Below are 18,993 nucleotides of genomic sequence, written 5' to 3' on the forward strand. Positions count from 1 at the left end.
GCTAGCCCTTGCACAGAAGTGTCCTGTCACCCCCCTGTGGACCAGCTGGCTCCGCTGAAAGAGGGGAGGTGCAGGAAGGAAGGTGTGTCGGAGGCGGGACCTGGGGCTGGAGCAATGGGTTCTGACTCCATGAGAAAACATGAGACCCTGGGGCGTCCAGGTGACCCATTTTCTTAGTCTTAGGGGACTAGACTATGTGAGTTGTCTTGAGTTAAATTGAGCAGGGATTGTTTTCAGTTTGTAAGTCTAGAGCATGTCATAACTGACTGAAGGTAACTCAGTAGTGGGTAATGTTAACTAGCCCCCTCTTCTGACATGGCAGAGTTAGAGGCCGCGGTTGTTAACGTGCGTCAGTCAGGCTGGAGAGTAAGCATTGTGTTCCTGTGCCTTCACTTACCGGCAGTGCATGTAAACCCAGCTTCTTGAGTATGCACAGATTCTCTCTCACCCTCCGAGTGTTAACTCACTCAGGTGAGTGCATTTCCTTGAGAAAAGGAACTTACTCAGGGACATAAGGCAGCTTCTCATCATCTGCATGAGGCTGCGAGTCACCACACCCAGTTACAGGGCGGGACCATGTGTGCTGAGTGTGGATGCTGCTCGTGGGCGCTCTGCCCACTGTTGCCTCCGAACGCCCAGGTCTCTCTCGTCTCAGTTTCTTCCCTTTCGGGAATCGATTCTGCCAGCAACTGCTTTCTCAGGTTTCTCTCTCAAGGCGGGGTTTTGTGTGTGTCAGATTGGTGCAGCCTGCCTCTTGTGTGTGCTGTGGCTGCGTGAGGACAGGGAGTTCAATTTCTGGCTTATGCCTTAAGACTCATCCTGGGGAGAGACAGAAAGTTATGAGATGCTGGATGGCCACAAATGCAGCCCCGGGCAGTACATGAAGAATGATGGAGGACACTCAGAGATCGCTGAGACACAACACCTGGTGTAGGCACAGACAGCCTGAAGTCAGTCTCAATAGGGGTAGTAGTTTCAAGAGACTGACGTGCTTGGGCCACAGTTTAAATAGCAATGATTGGACTGTTTATACCTGCTAGAGTCTAGATATGAATGAAATTAGTCACATCAAATGCATGTTTATTAGTGTTGATCATTTTGAATTTGATTCCTTTTCAGAATAGGAATCTACCCAAAATAATAGTCACACAGAATTATTATCCTGGAGTTGATCATCTGCGTTAGGTTTTACAGTATGCCTCTGTTATGATACAGTGTTCCTTGGCAGGCCACTTCAGAGGATTATCTTTTCTTTCTCAATACATTAAAACAATTTTCATTAGAAGGCTATCTAAAAGTTTGACGAGCCTTGTGTAATAATTATTTCAATTAACAGTTCCAGGAAAGTCGTGGCACAAGCAGTAAACAGTGAAGAATTGTTTGCTGCAGGTAGAAGCGGGTTTGGGAGTTGAGGCTGAAAATTCCTAATCCAGGAAGATGTGGAATTGGTAGGATTAATCATAGGATTTCAGAGCTGCGATAACTTAGGGTCACAGAGTTCAACCTAGATTTGACCATCACTGAAACCCTGTGGAAAAATCACTTCCGTCAAGTTTTAGGTGGTTTTTGGCAGTGGTAGGATGAAAACCTCTGTGTCAGGACTGCTGGCTTGTTGTCCTTTTGAGTGTGTGGTGCAGTGTCACCCAAATAGAGGTTAGGGCTTCTCTGCATCCCCTGACTCCTTCTCGGGGGTTTTTCCTGTTCGTATTTTGTGGTGTCACACAGTAGGTGGTTTCTGCCCACGTGCAGGTGAATGAGTGACATGTTTGATCACTTCACTGTGAAGTTTTCTGTTCTTTAATGTTGTTCCTCTAATGAAACTGTGAGGGAATTGATGATATTTCCATAGGAAGAGCAGGTATTGTGTGAACCTGCAGGGTGTCACACAGCACGGAGCATCGTGTGCCGTGCCCCCTGTCCTGCGCAGCTCCCCCTAAATTCTCCATGTCTGGATCAACTCCAGGCATCTACAGCACAGGCAGGAAGGAGGGGTGCTTGATGACTTTCATTGTTTCTCACTGAAGCCCTTGCTGTGGGAAAGGGAGGTTTTTTTCCTTTAGTCAACCAAGACTTGAGCCATGATGTCGCCTGGGAAAGGTGCCCCAGTTTCGCCGGTCAGAGCTCCGCTGTGATGACGCAGGAAAGGGCAGTGCTGTGTGATGGAACACGCTGCCGGCGTGCGGTTGGCATGGTGCTTTCACGTAGAAGAGTCCATCCAGATGTTTCCCCGGTCTTACTGTTAGTTGAAAGAAACACCTCAAATGGCACGTATGATCAAATTACGGTCTGAGTGTTCATCATTTAGAGTGCTCTGGGAAGATATGGGCAGGAAATGAAAGGTGGGAAGGTATGCAAGGAAGTTTTGTTTTCTTCTCTTTTAAACAGCTACCATGAGATTCACCCTCTGTAAATGGAAGAGTCAGGGATTTTTGTGGATTTCTAAGCTGTGTAACCATAACCACAGTCCAGTTTTAAAACATTTTTATTACCCGAAATGTTTCTTGTGTTTGTTTGTGGTTATTTCTCATTCTCCTCTCCAGCTGAGGCAACCACCGATCTGCTCTCTGTCTCTGTAAATTTGCCTTTTCTAGACATTTCATGTGAGTGGAATCATGCAATATGCAGTCTTTTGTGTCATTCTTTTTTCACTTAACAAGGTTTTTGGGGTCTGCGCATGTTGTAGAATGGGTCGGTAGTTCTGTTATTGCTGAGTAGTACTCCATTGCGTGGATACGGCATGTCTCTTTTATCCCTTCACCAGGGGTGGCCGTGTGGGTTGTTTCTACTTTTTGACAGTTGTGAATAATGCTAATGCTGCTCTGAACACTAGCACACACGTCTATGTGGACACACACCTGTGTGGACGTGAGCTTTGGAATGGAGTTTGGGATGAAAGTGTGTCTTTGATATTGGTAGTGCTGGTAGAAACCAGTTCTTAGATTTGGGGGCGTGCTCTTCAGGTCTGTCTCTGTGGTGTGCATTGAGCTTCTTGAATATTGTGAACCTGTTACTTCTGGGATGAAATGTTGTGGTCCTAAAGTCGAGCACGGGCTATTAGGGTTTCCTAGGATGATGGCCCTATGTGTGGTATACACTGTTAGGTCCCGAACAGATGGACTCTTTCCCAGTGTTTGATTTTTTCTTTCACTCATCAGGGTAGGAAATCAATGAAGCGCTATTGGGCATATTAAAAACCACACTCAGCCTATAGAACTACATATGCATGATGCTTTGACCCAGCAGTTCCACTTGTAGGAATGCACTCTGAGGATACTGTCTGACGGTATGGAAACACCTGTGGAAACAACCTGGTTATCCCTATAGGAGAGGGCGAGTTGGCCCTGGTTGCCCACGCCACAGAGTGCTGTGTAGAGGAGATCGGTCTCTGTGAACTGATTGGTGGTGATTTCCAGAACGTGCAGGGAATAAGCAAGGCAGAGTGCCAGAGAGTGTCTAGTGTGCTGCCCTTCACGTAGGAAGAAGGGATGGGGGGAAATACGTGCGTGTCTGCACATTCGTGCAGAAGGGGTACAGGAGGGTAAGCCAGAATCAGGGAGATTGGGTTATTGGGGGGTGGGGTGGGAAGGAAGAGGGAGTAGACGCGGCTGCAGGGATGGGCGTGGGGCTTCTGAATAGACCTCTCCGTACAGCCCCCCTCTGGGAACCACAGCAATATTTCACAGACCCCAAAATGAAATGAGTACATATCAGCCAGGATGTGGGGTGGAACACAAACAAACCTCAGTGTAGGACAAAACAGTAACAGAGCCACAGCAAAGCGGAGAGCGGGGGAGTCTTAGCCTGAGTTTGGGAAATAGTATTTGGACTAGTTCCGTAAGACGAAAGACAAGAAAGACCGTGCACCCTCCTGTACTGTAGTGGTACGTTTGTTTCTCACAGGGTAAGTTAGTGGTGTGAATCTACCTACTCTGTGTGTACACGAGGATTGAACAAATAGTAAGTGTGTAGTGGGCACTGAGAGCCAGGAAGAAGATACAGGTGAGGAGCGGAGGAGGGCTAAAGGCCCCTGTGGGTTGGGTTGACCCAGGCATCCGTGTGAGTCCATACAGAGAGATAGGTACGGAGGTGAATAGAGATGTATACAGAGCACGGGTTGTGTGCTGAAATACAGATCTCCTCGCTCTGTCCCCTGGGAAGGCCCAGCAACAGTGAGCACACCAAAGAGCATTCTCCTGGGACACCTGGTGGTGCAGAGAGTAAGGAAGTGCTCAGAAAGGATGGGGCCTGTTGAAAGGACATGGAGGCCAAGCTGAAGGAGGAAAGACGGCCAGAGCTGGATAGATCTGAGCAAGGAAATAAATAGTGATAGTGTTGCTTTATAATCCGTGGAATAAAATAAATATCCATCACTCTATCCTGATATAAACAAATAATTGAGCAAATAGGTAGATAAGGGGGGGAAGGGACAGCTCTTCCCGACAGAATTCCAGGTGATCAGTGTAGAAGGAATGAAGACATAGAAGGTCACCGTGAGGCAAACACCACGGTAGTAATTACTGTAGGCGAGACCCAGGGACTGGTGCTAGCATTAGTGGGCAGATGTTTGAGGAGAAACAGGATATTTGCCTAGTCTCAAAGTATCTCTTCCCCAAGTTATTTATTTATTAGAAAGGGAAAAATAGTAACTTTAGAGTGGAGCAGGCCAGCAGACACCACCTCGCCCAAGTGACGCGTGGTGAGACGGTCACCGTCACACACTCCTGATTCCACACGGCGTGTCACCTCTCAGGGTCTCTTGCCACAGCGCACAGTCGGAGCGTCATGACAAGGAGAGAGCAGACAAACACGGCTGACTAGTGCTCTCCAGGCGTCCAGGTCCTGCAAGACAAGGACGGACCGAGGGATGGTCTTGGCCTGGGGGATACACAGCCTAAGGATACAGGAGAGTGAAATGCAGCATGAGTTCTGGATGGGGTCCTGGAACAGAGGGATATTAATGGGAAAACTGGCGAAATCAAATACAGTCTGTAGTTGAGCCAATAGAATTGTGCCTGTGTTAATTTCCTGATGTTGCTCATTGTTCAGTGATTCTGTGAGACGTGGACATTAGGAGAGGCTGGATGAAGGCTATATGGGAACTCTCTGTACTGTTTTTCAACTTCCCTGTAAGTCTAAAATTTCAGAATAGAAAGTTGAAAAAGAAGGTACATGATGAGATAGCTGTGGAGCTGAGGGTGAGGATGGGGGAGCCCCCGGCCTCGGTCTCCCCATGTGTCCAAGCTTCTGTCATCTCTGCCTCTGACGGAGGAGTGAGTTGTCTCAATGAGAAATCCTTTCGTGTGTTCTTACTGGACATTCTGGCTGCCTGGAGCCCCGCTGTGGAGCGTCCGGGAGATGTGTTTCCCACGCCTGTGGTGGGGAGGGCACAGTTCCTTAAAGGGGGGGCCTGTGCCCATGGGAAGGGGCGCTGTGACCAGGAGGCAGCTAGAGGCCCTGCTGACGGGAATTCCAGAGGCGCCACATCAGGGACCACTCATAGTGGTGACGGGTGCTCTCCTAGGGTGTCCTTGGGTTTTTCTTGTTTTTTCTTTTGTGAGGAAGACCGGCCCTGAGCTAATATCTGCCAATCCTCCTCTTTTTGCTGAGGAAGACTGGCCTGGGCTAACGTCCATGCCCATCTTCCTCCACTTTATATGGGACCCCGCCACAGCATGGCTTGACAAGGGGTACATCGGTGCGTGCCCGGGATCCGAACTGGCGAACCCCGGGCCGCTGCAGTGGAGCGCACGCACTTAACCGCTTGTGCCACTGGGCCAGCCCCGTCCTTGGTTCTTTTGATTTCTTTAATTTATTTTTTCCAAAGAGAAATTTTAAATTTTTATGTATGCAGATTTGTCAGTCTTTCGCCGTGTGACTTTCAGGTTTTGAGTCCTGTCTAAGAACATTTTTCCCCACCTCCAGAATCACTCCTCTTGAACTTCTAGCAGTTTTATGTACTGTTTTCCACATTTAGCTTATTAATCTACATGAAATCTGTTTTATGCACTTGAGGCCAGCATCTCATATTTACTCCAGTTGGGTAACCAGTTGCCTCCATCGCTGAGTCGTCTGCCCTCTGTGCAGTGATCAGAAATGCCACTTTTATCATCTAACAAGTGCTTTCTTCAGTTACATTTCTAATTGCCTGTCCTTGCTGTGTGGGAAAGCTGTTGATTTCTGCGTGTTGATTGTGTGCACAGCAGTCATTAGTGTCTCATGTTTTCTAGGTGGAGGATCGATTTGTGCAAACAGTGCCTCTTCCTGTCTGATCTCCGTGCTTCCCCGTGTTCTCCGGCTGGGACTTCTGGAGCAGGCGGAGGCCGTGTTCCAGCAGCGGCGGTAGCCAGCGGGCGCTCCTCGTCTTCTGACTTCAGCCCCAGCGCCTCTCGTGTTTCCTCTCAGGTGTGATGTTCACTGTCGTTGTGTGGTGTGCACCTTTTATCTATTTAAGCGAGTTGTCTTCCTACTTTGCTGAGTGTTTTTGGTTAGTAAACTTTATCATGTGTAGCAGTAGAACTTGACTGTATGATTGTCCTGCATCCCAGCAGATGATCATGTGGGTTTTTTTTTTGGGGGGGGGGCAAGATCAGCCCTGAGCTAACATCTGCCAATCCTTCTCTTTTTGCTGAGGAAGACTGGCCCTGGGCTAACATCCATGCCCATCTTCCTCCACTTTATATGGGACGCCTGCTACAGCATGGCCTGACAAGCTGTGTGTTGGTGCGCGCCCGGGATCCGAACTGGCGAACCCCAGGCCGCTGCAGCAGAGAGCGCACACTTAACCGCTTGCGCCACTGGGCCGGCCCTGATCACGTGGTTTTGATCGCATGGTATTCCCCCTCCGATCTATTAATGTAGTAAATAGCATTCATAGATTTCCTGAGGTTGAACATCTTTCAGTCTCAGGAAGAACCTTACTTTTCTCTTAACACACTGAAAATTAAATTTGCTATTTATTTTAATACTTTCTCTTTCTTCAAAACGAGTCCTTCCTCTCCCTCCTCAGACCCCAGCTTTTTTCTTTTTGTGAGATGTAGTTTACATACTGTAAGGTGTACTCGGTGGTGTGCTGATACATGTTTAACAACTGGCTTTCTTAGCGAGGGTGTTGTAAAAAGCCCTGATTTGTAGCATTTGCCAATTTCTGTGGCATAAATATTCTCACCATTGCCTATTTCAAGCCACCAATGAGCTGTCAGCTGGTTCACAAAATTCCTGAAAATGTCTCAGTCCTCTCTCGTGAGCTGGTACGAGCTGGCACCAGTTGCCACTGGAACCCGGTGTGCAGCCTGGTGACCTGTGTGCACTCACGTGGCCGTCTCCGACGTCTGTCCCCAGGCTTCCTCGTGCCCATCCAAGTCAGCACTCCCACTTCCCCAGGGCAATACTAGTCTGACCTTGGTCACCATTGTGTCCTCACTCCTGGCTTGAAGACTTATTTTATTTATTTTTCAAGTCATCCTTATTTTCTTTTCTGTGCATTTACAGTTCTACGTTTCCCCCCTAAGAACTGCCTCAGCCACCTCATTTATAGAGAGTAAGATATGGGGCTTGTAGTGGTTTTTATTGACAAATCAAGCATCTGACCCATGATGACCAGTGTGGCACTAACTTTATTAGAAAAACAGTGTAGGGGGGCCAGCCCGGTGGTGCAAGCGGTTAAGTGCATGAGCTCCGCTGCGGCGGCCCGGAGTTTGCTGGTTCAGATCCCGGGCGCGCACCAACGCACCGCTTGGCAAACCATGCTGTGGCAGCGTCCCATATAAAGTAGAGGAAGATGGGCACGGATGTTAGCCCAGAGCTAGTCTTCCTCAGCAAAAAAAAGAGGAGGATTGGCAAATGTTAGCATAGGGCTGATCTTCCTCACCAAAAAAAAAAAAAACAAAACCCAGCGTAGGTTCTGTGATACAACTTTTTTTAAATCTGAGAGGTTGTTAGCATCTTATATTCATGTAGCTCTTCATCTTCCTTAGTATAAATTAAACCTTTTTTCATTCATTTATTTATGCAATCGTTTGACAGGTATGTTTTTTAGCACCTATGGTGTCTCGGGCACTGTGGATGCCAAAGGTGTGGCAGTGGCTGGAACGACTCAGCCTCGTTCTTCACAGAGCACAGGTTCTGCTCTCTCATGCAGTTGTGTGTTTTTTCAGTTTGAGTGTCCTTGCCGATTTTCTTCTTACTCAGACATCCACTTGTCTTTGCCCCTGGTATTATCTTAAATCAACCCTAAATCAATCCAGTTTCTTCCACTCCTTCAGTTTTGAAGTTCCCTGCTTCGATACTAGTTGATGTTTAGCTTAACTCCTTATATAATTATTTCTGCTTTTACTAAATTCTCACCAAGAAAAGGCAAAGGAGTTGAATCTGATGATTTTTACATTAGAAAAGGTTAATGTTTTAAAAGGGTTGTGACAGTAGAGCAACTGGAAACGTTGAGTGAAGCGACACTGCTTGTGGTGCGTGGACTGTCACCTAAGGAGGAGCCGTGGACAGGCTTGTGGTCTTCTGCTGCAGTTCTGGATGTCAGCAGGCTTTCCCCCCCAGCGAGGTCTCTGTCCAGCTCCCGAGGGCATTAGGGTCTGTGGGGCTGTGCCTTTTGGCAGCTTGGTGCCTCCGAGGGGTGGTGGGAGCCTGGTCCCCAGGCACCCATAGCATTGTTACACATTTGCTGCATGCTTTGGGGTCAGGTGGAGTGGAGGAGACAGGCACTCAGGTCCCTGTTCCCCTGCGGCCACAGTCCGGGGGAGTGGCAGGTTTCCCTGGGGGAGGAGGAACTGGAGGAGCACGGTCCAGTTTCGCCGTTGTGGTGGTTGGGCTGGGAAACGTGCATGCAGGCTGGTGGGCCTCAGAAGGCCATCTGCTCATCTTCCTGCTGAACTGACTTGGATTTCTGCTTTTTTAATCCTTTGCAAAATTAATGTTTTCACTTTAAAAGTCAGTATTTTATTTTAATAGCAGAAAATAGTTCTATTTTATTTATTCAGACAACTTAAAGACGTCAGAGATCAGCTTTCTCCATCCCTCGGGGAGGGTGCTGAGGAACAGAGGTGTGAAAAGCACGCTCTGGGTGGGTCTTGGCTCCTGTCCTTGAGCATCCTGTCTGCAGAGAAGAATCTTCTGAGGAAGGACGGATTACTCTGCTGCTCGGCCATTGGTCCAGAAGGTGTGGCCTGGCTCTCAGCCAAGATCCAAAGCCAGCCACACATTCCCTTTCCTTGCCCTGATCCTGCACAACACCCCTCTCCACCATCTGGCATCTCTGTCAAGGGCGGAGAGAAGCCTCAGGCCCTTTTTTTATCAGGTGACTTTCTGACCTCTCATGAATGAATGACTGAGCTGGCCCTCCTGTGACCATATTGCAACTGGTCGATGAGAGGGGTTCCAAAAACGGACATCAAAGAAAACAGTTTTATGGGAATACGTATTATCTTTTTTTTTTTTTTTATAGTTACATCTTGGAAGTTAATCTTTGAAAGTAATAGTTATGAGGATCAAGTCTTCATCTGAGGGTTGAATCCTTATAGATTACCTTTAAATCTTAGGATCAGAATTCAGGAGCCCTTGTTAAAAGTAATTTTTCCATTGTTGTGCTCCTATTGAATTTAGAAAAAGTGGATACATCTTTGTCTGTACTTAAATGTATAAGTCAGACTGATACTAGTAGTATCACAAAATAGGAAAAAGAAAACATCTTCCTATGAACATTAAAGTAATGAAGAAATTAGGGATTGTCCCAAAACACAGAGCAGATGAGGTAGAGGAAGTCAGTGAAGCTCTTAGTAGCTTAAATCTAACTCCTGACCTGAATAATTATTTTAAAAAGTGTTCTAATAAGTAAAGCTTCCCAATCCTATAAAATAGGAATAATTCGCTATCACACATTTTTGTATTTTTTACTTTTTTCTCTTGAGGATAGATCCTGGGTCCTAAAGATGTCAGAACTAGTATCGCATCTCGATTTCTCAAGCCGAGGAAACCTTCATCCTGTTTTCTAGAGCCGACAAGGTGATCTGTTAGTAGGCTGTTGAAACCCTCTTGATGAGTCTCAGTTCTCCCCCCAGTATTTACACAGTAGGCACAACGAAGACCAAGAAATCAAGGCTCTGAGATGGGCCAGGTCTCAGGAAGAAGGAAGCAGCACGGCCCCTGCCACGCTGCGGGGGCCACACACTCGCCTTCACGGGACTCGGGCCACAGAGGAACCTGGCGTGAGCCACGGCTGGCAGGGCACTGAGGTGCTGATCAACTGGCTGTGCTCGTTCTGGCTCTCCCCGGCATTTCCAGGACGGCTCAGAGTCTGTGGTAGGAGGATGTTGCTGGAGCTGGAGCTGGGCTGCAGGGATCCCTGTGGGAGCTCCAGGCCTGGTGCACCGGCTGTGGCTCTTCCAGGTCTGCTTACCACTCCCACTCGCAGGTTTCCAGAAGCCCCCTGACATCCCTGACAACTGGAAGAGAGCAGCGGGCATCTTGTGGGTGCTGAGCCCTCAGAGCCAGACTGCTGCTGTTCTCTGCTGTGGTGGTGTTTTCCTGCTACCTCTTGCATTTTATTCTGCGGTTCTGGAACTGGGTCTTGTCCTGTGTGGCGAAGGTTCAGGGTGTTATTGATCTTCGGCTGAAATCGGTCATTACGTGTGCATAGTGGTGTCTGGGAAGACCTGCCTGTCTGTTGACCTTCACTCGCGTCCTTCACCCTGCCCTTCTCTTGTGAGGAGGCCCTTGTATGCGGGGCCTGGACGAGGCATAGGCTGGGTCTGGACGGTGTGGTGGGACGGGTCTCCCGCAGCCCCAGGGAGTCTCAGGCAGGGGGCGGGGCCCTGGTGGCGGGTGCTGCTGGACGAGGCCTCCTGGATTCTTAAATTACAGTTCAGAACTTAATTACCCTGTGTCTTCCTGGCTGTAACTGTGGGCACATGTCTCGTATCTGCCCTGAAAGCACCTTAGGATCGGGCTTCCTGCCCCTGCACAGCCGCACTTCATTTTTACTGGTGATTTGTCAGTCGTCTTCTCAACTTGTGACTCATCTGGTTATTTGTGTGGCTCTTGGTGATTGTAACCTGTTTATTCCTAGGATTTCAAGAGGTGGTTTCTTGATTTTAATGTAATGTATGATGTTCTCTTTCATAAGATGGGTTTCTGGTGATTTTGTGTTTAAAAAGTGAGGGTCTTTTGAGAAATAAAATACACCAAATGACTTGTTCAGAAACATCCACAGGCGTTTTTTACAGCTCCGTGAGTAGCTGGGTTTTCAGCACAGAGTTTACCATGTGTTTTGAGCTTCATTAAAGACCCAGAATCCGAGCTTCTGTGGGCGGCTCATGGTGTCCTTTGTCGAGGGCAGAGCTTCCTCAGTGCTGTGAGCCCATTTTGGACCCAATGCCAGTTTGTTGTCTGAAGCTACCTTTACGTTGGGAAATCTTTAAGTAAAAGTTCGGAAAGTTTTTGATTAATTCCCCAGGATGCTTTTGAATTAGGGATTTGGTAGAAAATGTATTTTTGATGTTTTGGCCCCACCACCATCCAGCCCACTCATTGCTGCCTGGGCTCTGGTGTGGCCACCTGTCAGGACACACCCTCTGTGCACAGAGAAGCAGCACCTGAGCGCTCACGTCTGTTGCTGTCTCGGCTCCCCACCGGTGGGCCCTGTCCAAGCCCTGTGCCCATGGGCGTGGGAACTCACAGGACCCTCGGGACGCCTCCTGGTGGGCCGCCGTCCTGGTGGGCCACCTGTCCACACGGCTCTGCTTGCCTCCCTCACTCTCTCCCTCCCAGCCGGTCTCCCGAGTGCCCCGTGCATGTGGGGCTCCGGCACAGGCACTGGGCAGAGAGAGGGTGCGAGCAGATGAGAATGGACCTTGCTCACACGGGGATGCCTGGGATATAGACATGTATGTATGAGTGATCACATACACACATGTAAAGTGAGAACGCCCAGAGCAGAACCCGGACCTTGACTTGGGGGGCGGCGGGACGGTCCATGAGAAGGTGTTTGTGCTGCGGTCTCCCCGCTTGGACTCCTGTCCCCACGGTCACAACCTCCTCGGCTGATCTAGTCAAGTTTCGGCCCCACCGTCCCTCTGAAATGGCTCTTCCAAGTCACTAGTCACCTGTCTTTGTCAAGGACAGTGGCCACTGTCCTGTCCCTGTCTCACGCAGCCCTCAGCAGAGTCTGACAGGACCGCCCGTGCCAGCCTGATTTCCATGCTCCTCCCCGCCCTGCCTGCCCTTAGCCCAGGGCCACGCTCCTGGCCAGCTCTGGGTGGCGATGCCTCTCAGCCCGCTTGTCCACCAGCCCTAGCCCCTGCCCTAGCTCTGGTCGTGGTGCAGTACGTGCCTGCACGATGCCCAGCCCGGCCCCCACGGTGGCCTGCAGCCGTTCTCCTTCCTCTCTCTCACCCTCACTGCAGCATTTCCGTGAGGCTGCCAGCTCCTCCTCTGCATCTCTCTCCGTCTTTTCCCTCTAGAACCCCGCTCTAAGCCACAGGAGCTCCTCATCGGCTTTCCTCGGTCCAGACTTGCTCCCGTGCAGTCCCCCCTTCATATAGTCACTGCAGTCATCTTTCTAGGGGCACATCCCACCAGGTCGCGCCTGCTCGACCCCTTCCAGTGACTTCCCATCACAATGGGGGAAGTGAGTTCCCTTAGGAGAAAGCTGTTTCCCTCCCTTTTCCCTGTTCACTGCTCTGTACTGACGCAGCCCCCACCTCAGGACCTGGGCCTCTGCTGTTCCTGCGGTGGGGACAGTTGTTCTCCGGGTGTTCATAAGGCTGCCGCCTGCTCATTGTTCAGCCATCAGCTCAAATGCTGTCTCCTTGGGGGGGCCGTCTCTCCCTGGCCTCCCCCCGTGTCATTCTTGTCCATGTCCCCTGTTTTATGGGCACTTGAGATGGCCCTAGTTGTTTGTATGTGTGGTGTCTGTGCCTCTGCCCTGGTCCTGGTCACCACGGTGGTTCCAGGTCTGTGGCAGCCCGTCCACAGTCCTTGTGCCCAGGCATTCTCTTCAGCCCTTGTTTGGGTCGGGTTGGTTTGACAGCATGTAGCAGAGAACCCGGCTGGTGTCGCTTTCAACTCCTGGGCCCTTTGCACCAAGAAGTGGGCAGTCTGGGGCCGGGCGGTGGTTTCTGGACCCTTTCGTCTCTCCACTCTCCTGTTTCATCCTCATGCTTGGCTCCTTGGTTCTCGTGTTCTGACTCCAGCCTGATGTTCCAGCAGAAAGGAGGGGAAGCAGGAAGGGGCGTCGTCCCTATCAGGAAGGCATTTCAGGAAACCCCAGCTTCCATCTCATTGGCTGGAAGAGTGTCCACACCGCCTCTGGTCACTAGGACGTCTGGGACTGAGTGTGCTCAACAGAATCAGGCTCCGTGAGGAAGGGGTGAAACTGAGTGGGCAGCGCCGAGTCGGGGCCCCCATGGCCATATCAGCAGGAGCCCTGGGACCCTACTACCACGGGCTTTAACAGTGTTGGGGTTCTGTGTTTAGCACCCACTTCTTGCTGTCTCAAGTTCTGGACCAGCTGAGAGAGCCCCCACTCCATAGACAGGTGAGTGGAGATCTGATGCGGGCTCTGTTTCAGGTAGATTTCTGGAGATTGGAGTGTCTGTGGGAGGTGGGCTTGCTCATCTTCTATCTCAGATTAGACAGACTTACCCACCTGGTGACGAGCATGGCTGGGGACAAGCCCCCTCTGTTCAGTGACCTGAGTGCACGGTGCTGTGGGTGGGCCCAGCGAGACCCGAGGGTGAGGAGAGGAGCAGAGGCTGGCTAGGCAGGCCCAGTCTCCCTCCAGACGCATCAGTAACTAACCCCTGCCTCCCTCTGAAGGGAAGAGTGAACAAGCTGGGTTCTCTCCACAGGGCACAAGAGGAGCAAGGAATATGTGCCCCCGTCACCGCCCACCCCCCCACCAGTGGGTTTTGCTGTATCTCTTGGAAGAAGTCTGAAAGCAGGGCGGTCTCTGGGCTGGGCTGCATCAGGAATGCAGGCGCCGTCTGTCTGTCAGCCCCAGGGATGGCTGCCACAGCCGTCCTCATCAACTCCCCCAGAGGCAGGGAGGGGACAGGCCCTCGTGCATTGCCCTCTGGAGTTAATTCTGGCGAGCCACCCTCCCTCCGGAAAGAACTGCTGATGGAGTCACCCACTTCCTTGCAACTTCTTTCATGGTTTGTGACGTTGATTACACTGGAGAGAAACCCCACCCAGGGTCATATCCAGAACAGCTCTTGAGAGCTGGGTGAGCCTGCTGAGGCCTGTCTGGGATCTGGGAGGAGCCTCTGTCCTCTCCAGTGCCCGCGCATGGCTTTCTCTCCAAGTTCCCCTCTTTCCCCTGTGTTCTCTGCAGCGAGCTAGATGTAGGCATGGATTTCCCTGCCTTCCCAGCCATGCCTGAGGTCAGGAAGAGCAGGGGATGGGCCTCTTCAGTTCTTTAAAGAGAGTATTTTCCACCGTGAGATGGTCACAATACCCTCTCTTTGTTAACTGAGAAAGAAAGAGCAAAGCTGTGCTTGGAAAGCGAGAATGAGCTTATAGCTTTGCTACAAGTCTAGTATGCAGACAAGGAGGCTGGAGAAGGGCCTGTGGGCCACAGCAGGTAATTGTGTCCTCTTCTGGGAATGGGGTGGGCCACCGTGGTGGAGGTCTGACACCGAAGTTGTGGTTTGGAAGGTTCTCTGTGGTGCTGGCTGGAGAACAGGTGCAAGTGGGGCAGGGAGAGCGCTATCCAGGCAGGAGGTGATGGATTAGGGCAGGAGTTGGCACACGTTTGGGGGTTTCGACCTGGGCAGCGGGATGGAAGGTGGTGCCTTGCCCAGCAGAGCTTGCAGGGGACCAGCTTTGGTGGCGGACGGTGAAGAGCAGCGGGTCTGTCTTGGATGTGCTGATGTGGACATGCGGGCAGTTGCCCCATCACTCACTTTTGCTTTTCCGTCTCTGCTCCTCATGGTGCTCTGGGCCTCGGACCCTCCAGGTACCACATCATACCTCCCTCTGCAGGCTGCTGTTTCACATGCATCCCAAACTGAACATCTGAAACCAACCGCTTTATTTTCCTAAATTTCCTACCCCTTTTCCTCGTAGTGAATGTCACTGACACCCTCTAGTTGCTAGAAACCTGGCAGTCATCCTAGACTCCTTGCTTTGCCTCCCTGGCACATCCGATCCCGAGCACATGTTGTGCCTGCTTGTCTCTGCGTTAATCCTCCACCCAGGATGCCTGTATCTCCATGTGCCTGCTGCCCAGAGGCCTGCAGGCCACCGTCATCTCTCCTTTGGCTTCGATAGAAGCCTCCTAGCTGGGCCGTGAATCTTTCCTGGTGCTCTCAGCGCCCCCTACACAGTGGCCAGACGTCATTATGTTACTTGTGTGCTTGGTGACCTGCTTTTGTGTCTGCACTAGAACTGTATCTTACTCCTTAGCCACCTACGCTCTGCTTGGCCCGGCTCCCACCTGTCTCCAGCCTCCCTCTGATCACTCTGTCCCTCTGCTCCAGGCCCATAGCCTCCTCCCTCTGACCACTCTGTCCCTGTCTGCTCCAGGCCACAGCCTCCTCCCTCTGACCACTCTCCCCATCTGCTCCAGGCCATAGCCTCCTCCCTTTGATCACTCTCCCCATCTGTTCCAGGCCACAGCCTGCTCCCTCTGAGCACTCTGCTGTCTGCTCAGGTCCAGCCCCGGCCTCTCAGCTCTGACACATGCTTCTCTTGCCCCCACCTCTTGGCCTTCCCTGTTCTGCTCTCCCTCTGTCAGATGACTGCCACCGTCTCTGCGGTGGTCCTGACCTGCCCATCTGCAGAGGAGTCCTCCAGTTTTCAGTTGAGAGGCAGCCCAGGGAAGTCGTGATTTGCTGGGTCTCCGGAACCAGACTGTTGGGTTTGAGTCATCCCGACCCTGCCTCTTACTAGCTGTGTGACCTTGACATGTTATTTAACCTTCTGGGCCTCAGTTTCTCCATCTAAAAAATGGGGACACTGATACCTTATTACCATGAGGACTGAATGATGATGTGAAGCGCCTGTGACAGCATCTGTGGACAGCAAGTGCTGGGTGAGAACTGGACTGGCACCTGGCAGGGCCTCACAAAGGGTGGGTGCTCAGGGTGGCAGGAGCTGGCCCCCCTTCCTTGAGCCTCGCTGCCTCTGCCGTGGAATAGGAGGCACAGCCAGGTGATGCTTAGTCTTTTAGGCTGATAGGCCAGATGGGGCATCTTCCCTGTGGAGCAGACATGGTTGATCCCCAATATAGGGACATAGTTCCCCTCAGCAAGACAATACCTGAGTCATTGTACCGGCAGGCGCATGGAGCTGGAAATGGCTTTTCAAGCTTTAGAGGTGAAATCTGCTAGCTGCTTGGGATGGAAGCTAAGCCTCGGATCATCTGATAGCAATTCTGTGTCTTAAGGGTCGTTAATTCAGCATTACTCCTTGAGAGATGGGTAGTAGGATTTGTGACCAAGAAAAGTCTAATTTCTAGTGGGAGAGCAGCATTTTCATTATTATTTTATGTCAGATAAAGCTACAATGGGTCATCCTGTAATGCATAGAGTAAAACCTAGCTGTTAAATTAGGGTCTTTTTCTTTAGATTGCTCTATGAGCCTTTTAACAAAATAATTTGCCATTTATGTTCAATACAATATCAATACTGTATTGTTTTATGTAAACAGAAGCATAATTACTAACAGTGTGCAATCCAGAACACTCTCAGTGTTTGTTCACACACACTTTCTTGTTCTTAAGACTGGGTCTGGTGTTTCTGGAATGCTCTGAGGCTGGCACATCTTTGGTTATGAAGGCCCCAAAGCCTGCTGGACACTGGAGTGTCCCTGTGTGACCGTGAACCAGACTTCAGAGAGGTGTCTGTGTGCTGTTGGTTGTGTTAGATTTACCTTCCAGAATCTGCTTTAGGCTTCGTCCCAGGTACTGTCTAAAAATATGGATAGGAAGTAGTCCAAATGTGGATTTTTGGAGATTAAAAAAATGGTATAAAAATAGCATAAAGCTTATGTGAACTTAACTCAAGTGAGCTGCTCATCTTCCCTTTCCAAATACCTGATTTACCGTTTTCCTGAATCTTATATTCAAGATTTTAAAATGTTTGTCACCTTTAAATTGTAAAAACTATTCAACATGCACAGAAATAAAACAACATTTGAAGGTTATGAAATCTTTGGAATCTAATCTAATTTTTGGAATCAAGTTATAAATGCTAACCACATTTTTAGCTAGGGTTCCTGTTGAGTGGCAGCGTGTGAGGAAAGAGGAGGGTACAGCTGGACTTAGTAACTAGACCTGGGTCTGGGCTGATCCATTGTTGCGCTGGCTTCTGTCACTTGCTGTCCCCAAGTCAGATGTAGCCACCAGCTCCCAAGAGAACTGCCAGCTTGAGAAGAGCTGCGGCAAGTGGGAGGCCGGGCTGCTGCCCATCGCCCACAATACAGAGGAACACTTGGCACAGCATTCGGTCATTTTTTGACTTTATAAATTTAATGAACGAAAGTAAAGGTAAAGCATGTTTTGATTCCCCAGGTAGAGTTGTGGGTAGCCAAAGTTCCTCAGCCCCATCTTGAACTCATTGATGGCGCGTCTCCTTCAGTCCATTCCTGAAATCGCAGGAGGTGTGTGGCCCTTGCGTACACGTGCTGCGAAGCGGTCCCGGTGGGGTTCTCTGTGTCTGGATCTATTTCTATCAGTGAAGTCAAGGCGTGGAGGCTGGCGAGCCGCCGGCGCTCTGTGTCCACGCTGGGCAGGCCTGGACGCGTGGTGGGTGCTCCTACCCGAGGCCCAGCCGCAGGGCGAACGGGGCGAGCGGGGCCAGCAGGGCGAGCGGGCCGGGCGCGGGGCGCGGGCTGCGGGCTTTGAGCTCGATGCCGGGCAGGGGCCGGCTCGCCGACGAGTTCCCGCCGGGGGTCCGGGTGGGCGCCGCGTCCGTGGGCTCCGTGCGGGTCTGCGCGGGCAGGAGCAGGGTCAGCAGCAGCAGCAGCAGTGCGGGCGCGTGCCGGGCCGCCATGGCTGTGCGCTAGGGGCGCGTCCCCTCCTCGGTGCCGGCGGTCGTGGTCGGCGCCTGGCGAGTCAGCTCTCCGGAGTCCTCTCGGGGTCCTGTCCGGCGCGGTCTGGGCGGCTGCACCCCTGCGAGCCCCTCCCCCCCGGCTGTTAACGGTCGGCTCCCGGGAGCGGCCCGCGCGCCCCCGGCCCCGGAGCCGGCCGTGCGCGCAGGTCCGCGCTGTGCCCTGCGCGCCGGGGCGCAGTCCCTCGCAGCTCCTTGCCTCTTCGTGTTACTGCCGGGCGGGGCCCAGGAGCCTACGTGAAGACCCGGCGCGGGTTCGCACCATTCCGCAGTCCCTGGGTTCAGTTGTTTTAGGGGACGTCGGAAAACCTTACCGCCTAACGCATGACACAAAGTTTTTGTTTTAAAAACCTTGAAATTATGATACTTTTTTTTTAAGTTTATTTGTGACGTAACTAAAACATGTTTTTGTTAATGCTTCTCCGAGGTTATGCTAATGTGTAACATTTACTTCCTGGCTAGAGTTCAAAGGATAATGTTTTTCGCAAATAAATCAGGGATCCTTTTGCTTTTGGAAGTTATCATGGACTTCACCATCTTTAGAGCTGTCGGTTTTCTCCCCAAGCAGAACATGTGTGAAAATTTCCAAATACTCTATGCCTAATACACAAACATTTGAATATTTTGAATGCCCGTGATGTTAGCAAACCAGAGTCTTTGCTGATTGTTAAATGGGAAAAAAGAGCAGCTTAAAATTGTCTAGGGGAAGGAGAGTGGTCACACAGAGTACGTACTTTTGCCAGACATGGCTTCTTCCACAGTGAGCATGCTTTGTGTTTATTTTTATTCTAAATCGGAATTATTAGTATTATCTTTCTTACTTGGATTTGGTCTCTACTTGTTATCAACACAAGGGTCTAAAATATTTTACATAGTTTTAAATTATGAAAGTAACACATATCCTTGGAAATAACTATGCAAGCAGTTTAAAATGAAG

At 50.6% G+C, this 18,993-nt stretch overlaps 1 protein-coding gene across 2 annotated transcripts in view; it reads left to right on the forward strand.

Annotated features, from left to right (window-relative positions):
- Positions 1 to 18,993, forward strand: part of ADARB1 (adenosine deaminase RNA specific B1) — a 143,852-nt gene that overhangs the window by 9,670 nt on the left and 115,189 nt on the right. For both annotated transcript variants that reach the window (XM_058523281.1, XM_058523282.1), the window contains exon 2: positions 6,228 to 6,402. The gene's annotated coding sequence lies outside the window, so the exon portion shown is untranslated. The remainder of the gene's footprint in view (positions 1 to 6,227; positions 6,403 to 18,993) is intronic.

Source organism: Diceros bicornis, chromosome 27 (assembly GCF_020826845.1).
Source record: "Diceros bicornis minor isolate mBicDic1 chromosome 27, mDicBic1.mat.cur, whole genome shotgun sequence".
Taxonomy (NCBI): Eukaryota; Metazoa; Chordata; class Mammalia; order Perissodactyla; family Rhinocerotidae; genus Diceros; species Diceros bicornis.